This window comes from Notolepis coatsorum (assembly GCF_963971535.1).
Source record: "Notolepis coatsorum genome assembly, chromosome: 8".
In the NCBI taxonomy this organism is placed as follows: Eukaryota; Metazoa; Chordata; class Actinopteri; order Aulopiformes; family Paralepididae; genus Notolepis; species Notolepis coatsorum.
In genome coordinates, this window is record NC_140172.1 from 39,402,422 (window position 1) to 39,413,815 (window position 11,394).

General features: G+C 39.8%; 1 protein-coding gene across 1 annotated transcript in view; it reads right to left on the reverse strand.

The window, feature by feature from the left end:
- The window catches only part of slc7a3a (solute carrier family 7 member 3a), a 38,734-nt gene extending 37,927 nt beyond the window's left edge, over window positions 1–807 (reverse strand). Inside the window, exon 1 of the mRNA XM_084319628.1 lies at window positions 728–807. The gene's annotated coding sequence lies outside the window, so the exon portion shown is untranslated. The remainder of the gene's footprint in view (window positions 1–727) is intronic.
- Window positions 808–11,394: the final 10,587 nt, after the last annotated feature.

Here is an 11,394-nt window from a genome sequence, read left to right on the forward strand (position 1 = left end):
TCATCAAATCAATGAGTTATATAACTATGGTTATTTGAAAACAAAAATGCCATTTAGCAGCTCAGCGTCTACTAGCTAGCGTTAACGCAGCTGGAAGAGGAGTTTGTCCTTTGGTTTGATCAGTGTTTGCTGGTGTGTGGTGTATCCAGCTATAGCTGCGTGGCTCTGTGTGATCCTCCTCTAGCGGTGGAACATTAATATACAGTAACTAGGCCGAGTGGTACAGTACCATCACAACAATGCATGAAAACAGGACACATAGCCCCCGAGACGTGGTGATCGAGCTACATGACAATCAAGTGACCGATGGAGTCATCATAGTACTACGATCAAATTCGTAGTAATATGCCCCAATTTCGTTTAATATTTAGTTGTTTAAGAGATGAGCGGGTAACGTCGTTGGCTATATTAGCTAAATCAGCTGATGTAACCCTGACCGAACAACTATTATTAACGCTATAGCTATTAATTAGTCAACGGCGGTGTTTTAACTAATATATTTCATTGAAAACATTAGTTTCATAGCCACGTTATTAACGCGTTAATATCAGCGTATTACAGTCACAGATGAGTTTATGATCTGACAACACACGAGGCGAGATTGCGTCAGTCCGTTATTATTACTATACTACTACCACCTGGAGGCGGACATTATCATCATCATCATCATCACAATGAAACACAAACACAACCGTTTACATTTACATTGAGTCGTTTATTTACTCACCGTGTTGGTTGATCGTTTCAGAAGAAACAGCAGTAGTTCGGCAACAAGCAAAGCAAGACAAGGACAACACTGGACCAACCGTGGAGTGTTCGCTGATGAAATATCCCGCCCGGGCGTGTGTGCGTGTGTGTGTGTGTGTGTGTGTGTGTGTGGTCAACGGGGCGGGGCGTAGTGACGCATGTGCGCGTGTATAAACAAACCTCGAGGGTGGAGCTTGTCATTGATGATTTCCATAATATGTATTTTATTTTAAAACGTCTGCAATACAATGATACACGAGAGGGAAAGAGTGAGTGAGTGTGAGTGTGAGTGTGTGTGTGTGTGTGTGTGTGTGTGTGTGTGCGTGCGTGCGTGCGTGTGTGTTAGTCTGTGTGTGCATGTCTGCTGGTGTTTGTGTGTGTGTTGTTTGTCTATGTGCATGCATTTTTGTGTGTGTGTGCATGTCTCTATATGTGTGACTGTGTGTGTGTGTGTGTGTGTGTGCGTGTGTTGGTCTGTGTGTGCATGTCTGCTGGTGTTTGTGTGTGTGTTGTTTGTCTATGTGCATGCATTCTTGTGGCGCCTGAGCAATGGACCAAACGGAGCAGCTGCACCCCCACAATTGAACTTGGGGGAGCAAATGTGTGCTTTTGCACCCCCACTTTTTGATCATATGAAAAATATGATATGTCCCCCCCCCCAATATATAACTGTAAACATAACTACGTAATTTCAATCAAATTAATAATACGCAATGACACTTAATAGCGAGTTTTTAAGTTTCCAAAGATTGTGCCCCTCCTGCCCCCCACATTTTAATGGTTTGATCCAGTGCCTCCCACGGCCCCTCCCTCCCCCAGCAGTCAGTGCGCATGCAATGCCGAGCTTTCAAACCATCACGTATATCTGTCCGAAACCCTCGTGCAACTGTGAGTAGCTTTGAAATGTCTCTGTGATACTTGTATAACGAGCGGTTCGGGCAGAACCAGTCCTTCATGGTCAACATATGACGGTTGGTTTGCTATTGAGGAGCAAGTGACTGTGGATTCACTCGGTGCATCACAGTCACGGAAGGGGCTAGCTGGTAGATCGAAGCCCATGAGAGTTTGAGTTGATTAGGATCCCCATTAGCTGTTGCATGACAACAACCAGTCTCCCTGGGGTCCACACAAAACATAAAACATTACATTCGACAAGACTTTTACAGAACAGTAGATAAAAAACTGATTTCCGAAGTCCATTTTCCTTCAAGCATTGACTTTCATATTTTCCATCAAATACCACTTATTTTCTGATTTTCATTTCATTGGAAAGAAAATAATGATAATAATAATAATGATGATAATAAAATAAGAATAAAGTACTTATATCTGCATTTACAGATGCCAGGCTTCAATTCATTATGAATTGAAAATGGGGGACCCTGATGTAAACAAGACGAAAGTCTTTCTCTGGTCTGCATCCCCTTAACAATTGTGTGTATTGAGCCGTACTGTATTGTACCCATTCTGCAATATGTTAATAACATTTTTAATCAATCAATAACAGATTGCAGAATGGGTACAGCATACAGTACAGTACGGCTCAATACACATGATTGTTAAGGGGATGCAGACCAGAGAAAAACGTTCATCTTGTTTACATCAGGGTCCCCCATTTTCAATTTATAATGAATTGTAAGCACCGTGCAATCCATTCTTTGTGGATCCCGCCCTTAGACTAGTTGAAAAAGAAAAGAGAGTGGTGAAATGCTAATAGAAATGTTTCATAATGATGTTCAGTGTATTCATAAGTGTATTGCTCTCCTTAATGTAGAATGATATGGTGACTGTGCAGACTCAGGAAGGAGAGAAAGAGACACAAGAGTTACAGGTAATGGAAATATCAGACAGTCAGCTTAAAGTGTAGGATAACATAACAAATTAAGCCACAAATACTTGGATCATATATCCCCCCCTCTCTCCCTTTCTTTACAGAGTAGCATAAAGATTGTGTATTCAAACCCGTTCAGTGTATTCATAAGTGTATTGCTCTCCTTAATGTAGAATGATATGGTGACTGTGCAGACTCAGGGAGGAGGCAGAGAAGGAGAGAAAGAGACACAAGTTACAGGTAATGGAAATATATATTTTTTCTCTTTCTTATTAAAAACTTGGCCTATTTGAAAGGAGATTGATTTAATAAAAATAAAAGGGTGAAAAATCAATATACAGTATATATACAGTATATATATATATATATATATATTAATATATTATTATAGTAATTAGCTACATACTGCAATATAAACTGAGTTTTATAGTGAAACGAGCAGCTTTATTGGTCAAGATTGAAGGCTCTATATTGCAGGAAATTGCACTTACAGGTGTTCATTAAATTAAAAAGAAATCTGCCGTGGAGGCCTGTCACTTAATAATCTTGCACCCCCACTTTCAACTATATAGGCTATCTGTGTGTGTGTGTGTGTGTGTGTGTGTGTGTGTGTGTGTGTGTGTGTGTGTGTGTGTGTGTGTGTGTGTGTGTGTGTGTGTGTGTGTGTGTGTGTGTGTGTGTGTGTGTGTGTGTGTGTGTTCGTGCGTGTGTGTGTGTGTGTGTGTGTATAAATGAATGAACCTAAATATGGAGTTTGACTGATAGATACACAAAATGGGTTTATTTATGTTGATTTAATTTGGTTGTGTTGATGTTTTCATTTTTGCAAAATGGGTATATTCTGTTTGGTTTTTACGCAATACGTCTATCGGTGTGTTGTGTGTGTGTAGAGGCAGGTATATATAAGAATTTATCTATACATTTATATAATGTATTATTCTATATTATACTTCTATATACTATATAATTTCTATTTTATTATAATAACTAAATCATACTATTTATACTACACCATATTGGTACAGTATTATACAATATTTAATATATTATTATTCTATGTTACGCTGCTATATACTATATTATACTCATACTGGCCTACACTGCAACTCTATGCTATATGTTATCCTGACACGCTAAACTGCAATATTATACTAAACTGTGCTATACTGTCTATGTATCTTTTCTTTGCACAACCTTTTGAAGTGAAATATATTATATTATATATATTAATATAGTATTAATCCTGAACCCTATCTAGCGACCATGGTCTGACCTTGACCCTGAAGCTGTGTTGCCTTGAGGCCTGTTTAATTGGTAGAGAGGCAGTTGATTCCAATCCTGCGCCCCAGTGAATAAAAATGAGCATTGTCCAGATTTAGTTTTTAACCTATAAGTAGACACAAATTGACTATGCTATGTATACACTGTACAGCTATTTATTCAATACTTTAAATTAACACTTTCTAAGTGTTACCATGTCACCCTGGTCAGGTTGGCCTGACATGACAACTAGTCGAACCACAACTACCACAATTGACCTGTCTCAAACCCTGCCCTCTTTTCTTGATCCTCCAATCACAACTGTCGCTTACCTCGGACAAACTTGGTTTGTCCGAGGTAAGCGACAGTTGTGATTGGAGGATCAAGAAAAGAGGGCAGGGTTTGAGACAGGTCCATTGGTGCTAAAGGTCACTGACATCGAGATGATTATATGGTGTGTGTTGTGTGTGACGTGCATTTCCAACCCGAAAATCAACTATCTGACCAACCGAGGAGTTCCATTCATATTTTCAAAATATTGAATCGACATCCATTGTGACACACGTCATTTTACTACATTTATGACTCTCTCTCTCTCTCTCTCTCTCTCTCTCTCTCTCTCTCTCTCTCTCTCTCTCTCTCTCTCTCTCTCTCTCTCTCTCTCTCTCTCTCTCTCTCTCTCTCTCTCTCTCACTCTCACTCTCTCTCTCTGTAGAAGACAGAGTACTATTGTAGCTATGTCTACCTATATTGTTCTTGCCCAGTGACACTGCTTTGGGTTGCTCTTTCAATTTACTTCCACTTTATCAAGCTAACCCAACTAGGTGTCTCTCCAAATACAACAAGCGTCATGGCTGCAGACCAGGCTCCAGTGTTAGAATGACTAACATAACAGAGCCTAATCTCCCTCTTGGCCCGTACTACCCATCCAGTCTGCATGCCTTCATTACACAGGACAAGGCCAACAGATCAAAGACTGGTCTGTGATTTTTTTGTTGTACGTTTTGTAGGTCAGACGGCCTTCATTGACGAGACAGGTCATATATGTTTCAGCCACATCAATGGACTTATCCCTTGCATGCAACGGCTAATGAAGGCTGTGGTGCTGGAACACGTCCTTTTTTGACTATTTACACCTCTCCGCTGCTCATGCATTAACCCTTTGAGGTGTGAGGTTTTTGGGGGGAATTTTTTCCCAAGAATCCTATCTTAGAACCACTCTATGAATTTCAATAGCCAGTGTGACGTCATCATTAGAATGTTAAGTTCTCAAAATTACAATTACACCAGTGTGATTGAAGACAGATTGAATAGAATAGAATAGAAATACTTTTATTATCCCGTGGGAAATTTGACACTGCAGGATTGAAGGACCTTATCGGACAGTGCTGATTGATTGATTGTTGAAACCTTTATTTATTCTCGAAGTGGACATTGAGGTTTTACCCTAATTTGCAATACCATTGAGATTACAACTACAAACAGTTCAGAATGCATATAAAAGGGATAAAAGACATTTGCATGAATAGGACAAAAACGGGTGAAAACAGAAAATAAATGTGTTTTTAAATTAAAAACAGTTACACATTGAGGTATGGTGGTTTGTGATCATGTTGTTTTAAATTAAAACAGTTACACATTGAGGTAGGGAGGTTTGTGATCATGTTGTTTTAAATAAAAAATAGTTACACATAGGGAGGTGTAGTGGTTACGTCATTGCCGTTTTTCGTGTTCCACCCTCTGTCCAACGCAATGTATTTCCCCATTGCCCATTTCTAAATTGTCTCGTTTAAAACAAATAAAGCATTAACATTTGCATGGTGTACCTTTCTGTGCGTATTCACACAATCTATAGCTCAACATGAAAATATTCACAATTAATCATAAAAAAAACCAGCCGAATTTGATTTCAACCAAAAAATCTTAAACAATAATGTCAGTGATAGACGGGAACTCATTTTGTGCACAAATGGAAAGCTTTTCAATTTCCATGAGGCAGAATTGTTACAATAGCCGATAATCCATTTTCCCAATGATAAATCCCTATACGGGTGGACCTCGCGGGCGGTCCAAAGCGACGTCAGACTACACCTCCCTATAGAGGTAGGGAGGTTTGTCAGTGTCATCACCTGCAGCCTGGGTAACCTGTCTGCCCTAGTCCAGCCCTTTGTGAAAAACCTTCAAAAGTAATCCGATCGGATTTCGGATAACAGATTTGATCAAATCTTGAAAATGGGTTGTTCAAAAGAAAAAAAGGATTCTGAAATCGGATTGGATTACGTAATCAAATCTTGGTTTTGATCCGGATCAAACCTTCAGTATGCGTTGTTCAAAAACCTTTAGTAGGATTGGGATCACTTTGATCCAAAAAATCAGGCTTAAACTGATCCAGTAGAACGGTGGATTCAGGGTGGATTTCAGTCACAAAATGTAATGAAACTTTTAAATGTGTATCCAATATTTGGATTATACAGTATACATTTATTCATAAGATTTTCACTTAATTTGTTCATCCGCTAATGATCAAATATATAAAGTAGACATTATGCTACGTATTCAGCCTTTCAGTACAGCAAATTAAAAAGATTTTGGCCTCATAAAATAATCCCCCAAAGAGTCAGTATTGAACACAAATAATATATAAATTATAACCTGTCACTTATCACTGACATGGTCATCAGTCATTTGACTTTGACTTGTGTTCAATTAAGGCAATCATAACCAAGGCCTATAAATGATGAACTATGTTCACTACACCAAAGCGATGGAACCATGGACTCAAAAGGCCCTAATTTCACTGTTGCAGAAACCTGCGCTACTAGAGGGTGTTAGGTGCCATTTTGACTCAATAGTAGGGAGCTTTCTGCTAAGGGTGGAGAACTTACCAACAAAAAGAAAAATTATATTTGGGTAGAAATCACCCAGAATGTGAATGCCATGGGGTCTGGCCAGAAGAGGACCACAGAGCAAGTGAAAGCTAGATGGAAGAATCTTAGGGCCAGGGCAACAAAGGACCACGCTGAAGCCAAAAACACCCAAACAGGCAACAAGCCCTTAAGAGGGGTGATTACACATGTGTGGTACTTGACATTATTGGAGGTGAGAAGTCACAAACTCTGCATGGGATTCAAGGTGTTGTATGTAGGGCATGGTGAGCCTGCAATTTGAGAGGAAAGTGAGCCAGTTCCTCCTGATCCAGAGGACACATTTATTTTGGATCTCAGCCCCATCATTGAGGAAGAAGGTGGATCCGATTCCTCACTGGCAGGGGCGGTTCTAGCATCAGACCTTCAGGGGGGCTCAGCCCCTAGAGCAGTAGCATAATTTCACTAAATGCCATGGTCAGGCAAGGGAGGGTGCAGGGGCTGGGGGGTAAAGGGGGGGTCCCCCCCCCCCCCTTGGTGGATTTTTTTTGGTCAAATCAGTTGTGCAATAGTCAATTTTGGTGAGTTGTTTCTATATAATTCACTTATGACATTTAGGTAACATTAATGAACAACTACAGTATGTAAGTAGTAAACCTATTATTATTGTTCTTTATTCCAGTCGATCATCATGATCATATTATGGAGCGCTCACTGCGTTCGAGAGAGAGAGAGGGAGAGAAAGAGAGGAAGAGAGAGAGATAGAGAGGGAGAGAGAGATTTTTTCATATATCCTGACATTACACACACTTCTGCAGTCCCTCCCGCCGTCTCTCTCTCTCTCTCTCTCTCTCTCTCTCTCTCTCTCTCTCTCTCTCTCTCTCTCTCTCCCTCTCCTCGCTAGTTCTCTGCCTGTCAAACCCTGTTTGAGGAAGTGTCGGGTTACACTATGCCTACGTCCCCGACACACACGCAGTCAAGTTTGTGTATGTGTGTGTCCCCGACGAGGGAGAGAGATGGCGCACACACATTACACACACTTCTGCAGTCCCGCCCTCTCTCTCTCTCTCTCTCTCTCTCTCTCTCTCTCTCTCTCTCTCTCTCTCTCTCTCTCTCTCTCTCTCTCTCTCTCTCTCTCTCTCTCCCTCTCGCTCGTTCTCTGCCTGTGAAAACCCGTTTGAGGAAGTGTCGGGTTACACTGCACTACAACCATAGAGGGGGCGTTACTGCAGATCAATGCTATGTCGACGTCACAGAAACCGTCAAATCAGAACAGTTTAGTTGAGTGAGGGAAGATCTTGTGAACTCGAGACTAGACTGATGAGTCAATATGGTAATTAGAGACACAGACCCATTGATACTAACCTGTATTACTATCAAACCATGCTAAACACAGAAAAAAGGCATTTATAATGCATGTCCCCTTTAAAAACAACTTTCCAGCCCCCTGTCAACTGTCACATGATTTCAACTGTCAACCTGAATTAACATTCAGTATTCAATATGGTCTGATTCAGTATATTGTCTGATTCAATATTAACATTCAGTATTCAAGTAGAACAGCTATAAGCCGTTGTGGACACTCACCTTTCCACAGCAAACCGGTCTGCAAGGCTCCTTGGTTGAGAAATGCAGGCTTCAATCTATGTTGTTTAGTCTATCTGTTAATGAGATCTTCTTCTTCTTCTTCTTCTTATTTGAATTTCCGGCAGTGTAGACGCATCGTGGCGTATTACTGCCCTCCACAATTCTTGCTTCGCCCACACTTGAGAAAGTTTACACTCCTCTTCTTCTTCTTCTCATCTTCAAAACACATTTCTATCGTCTCTGTCTCCTTCTTCTCTGCTCCTCTTGTCATACAAGAGAATTGTTGAATATATATAGAACACAAATGTTCTAGAATGTTCTATTATGACATCATACTGTGACATCACAAATGTTCTAGAATGTTCTATTATGACATCATACTGTGACACAAATTTTTGGGATTCAAACTTCGTCAGGGTTCTTCGAACGGACGTTCAAACCTTCGTTTTTAATTAAAAAAGTAAAATAAAAATATATATTTTTATATATATAAATAATAATGGATTGGATTTATATAGTGCTCTTCTCTGACTCAGAGGGCTTCACAGACTCCATTATTCATTCATACACAGTCATACCGGTGGTGGTAAGCTACAATTGCAGCCAGAGCTGCCCTGAGGCAGACTCACGGAAGCGTTGCGAATAATCATCACCTACGGCCCCTCCGACCACCACCAACATTCATTCACATGCATACACATTCATACGAGGCAAGTAGGTTAAGTGTCTTGCCCAAGGACACAACGGCAATGGGATGGACATGGGCTTGAGCGGGATTCGAACCACCAACCCTTCGATCATTGGACGCCCCGCTCTACCCCTGAGCCATAGCCGCCTCACATATATATATCCTCAAACTAAATCCTCAATTTGAATAAAGTGATTCAAACTCCGTCAGGGTTTTTCTAACGGACGTTCGAACCTTCGTTTTTAATTAAAAAAATTTAATAAAAAAACGAATTCACATTTTTTTTTAATAAATTCTTTTTAAAAAAAATGTTTTGTATCCTCAAACTAAATCCTCAATTTGAATAAAGTGATTAATCTTTTTCTTTTATTATTTTGTTAGTGATGTAATCAAAAATAACACTTGGAACAAAAAAAACGATAATATATTATGGTAAACACTCTGATTAACCAAAACACTTAAAAGAAAACTGGATGAATTATTATAATAATATGTGGTTGGCACTTCTTTATCGTTGCTATTGTAGATAACTGTGGCAATTCTAGAGTTAGTGTGCGTGTGTGTGTGTATGTGTGTGTGTGTGTGTGTGTGTGTGTGTGTGTGCGTGTGTGTGTGTGTGTGTGTGTGCACTGTGCACAAGTGCACATCTAGTGGCGGGTGTAGATTTGGTCTCCCTGATGTTGACTCCTTAGCCACAGCCTTGGGTTGTTTAATACTGGACGAGTGTTTCATAACGGGCGTTGTGTGGGCCAGTTTCGGGGCCGGTGCGTCTGAATGTCCCAGGCTGAATTTGTGTCCCAGTCCGCCCCTGTATCCATCTATGGGAAAAAGACATTTCCAGTGAGTGAAGGTTTGTTCAAATCATGAGGGAACAAAATACTATTATGAGGCCCAAAAATATTATTTTGAGGCCTCAAATTGATTAATTTGAGGGAACAAAATACTTGGGGTAACTATTTTGAGGCCACAAAATATTTTTCTATTTTGAAGCCACAAAATATTATTTTGAGGCCCAAAATTGATTAATTTGAGGCATTAATTTCCCCTCGCGTTTGCACAGACTAAAGACAATGCCTAATTGCCTCTACGAATGGAATGTAACACATTTCATTCACAAGTTTTGTGTGAATGTATCTGAGAACGTATTTGAACACACTTGACGACCTGAGCTATTGTTATGCAAAGTAGCCAGGTGGGTACTTAGCGAGTTGGCGCATCAGTTGAGTGCAGCACATTCCTCAGGTTTGGTGTGAATGATGGTCTGACCGTTCACACCAAACCTGTGAATGTGAATACCATGAATTGTTATGCTTATGCGGGTAGCCAGGTACACGCGACGAGTCGAGTGCAGCACGTTCTTGCGTGCACGCGCATGCGCGCGCACATCCGTGCATGTGCGTGCACGCGCTTCTGCTCACAAAAGCTTGGTTGCCCAGCGTGCAACCCTGTCCCATGAGCAACGCACCTCTGATTACACCAACACCATGGAACTAATGACCAATTTGACAACGTTCTCTGTCAGAATAATAGTCAGTAATTTTATATAGTGCTAACTAACGTTTCAACATACTTGTCTTGTTGCCCATCAGCACTGGCAAATGCACTATTACTAAACTAGTTACAGTAGGTAGCTATAGCTACATCTGCTTCCACGTCTTGTGTTGAATGTCGGACTGGGACTTGACATGACGTTACCAACATCTTTGACATTATTTTTTATTTTTTTATAGTTAACCAATGAGGTCAACAGGCTACTACCGCCAATCCATGTCTGTAATAATAATAATAATAATAATAATAATAATAATAATAATAATAATAATAATAATAATAATAATAATAATAATAATAATAATAAAACAAGAATAAAACATAAAAAAAAATTATTACAAAAAAGATATATTTTTTTTACATTTGTAATCTTAGGGGACTACAGCAAAGCAAGGCTAGACTTGAGATCCGCCTGCTAAAAGCGGCTCTCCACAGCAGATGATGAAGAACTCTGAAGTTATTTATTTTTGGTAAGTATTGGACATTTAGCCTTTTTATTCAATTCAATACATCTTTATTTGAAACTTGTTCTAACTATCCTCAATGTACAGTATTTTTAGGTCTCAGATGAGCGGACTGCCGGTTTCCAAAAATCGATTTTTTTTTATTGTGTTGTTTTCTGTTAAAATAAAAAAAATAAAAAACACTTGAAGTGACCCCACGCTGGCTATTCTACCTGTCTACGTAGCTAGTAGCCTACATTGTGATAGCCTATCCCATTTCGAGCACTGGTTATCCGGATTTGGTCATCCTGAAAAGTTTGTATCCGGATCAGACTAATCCAATCCGATGTTGCTTTGAAAAAACGGCACAAAAATAAACTGGATTACGTGATCCTGGATAGCAAAACATAGGATTTCCAGATC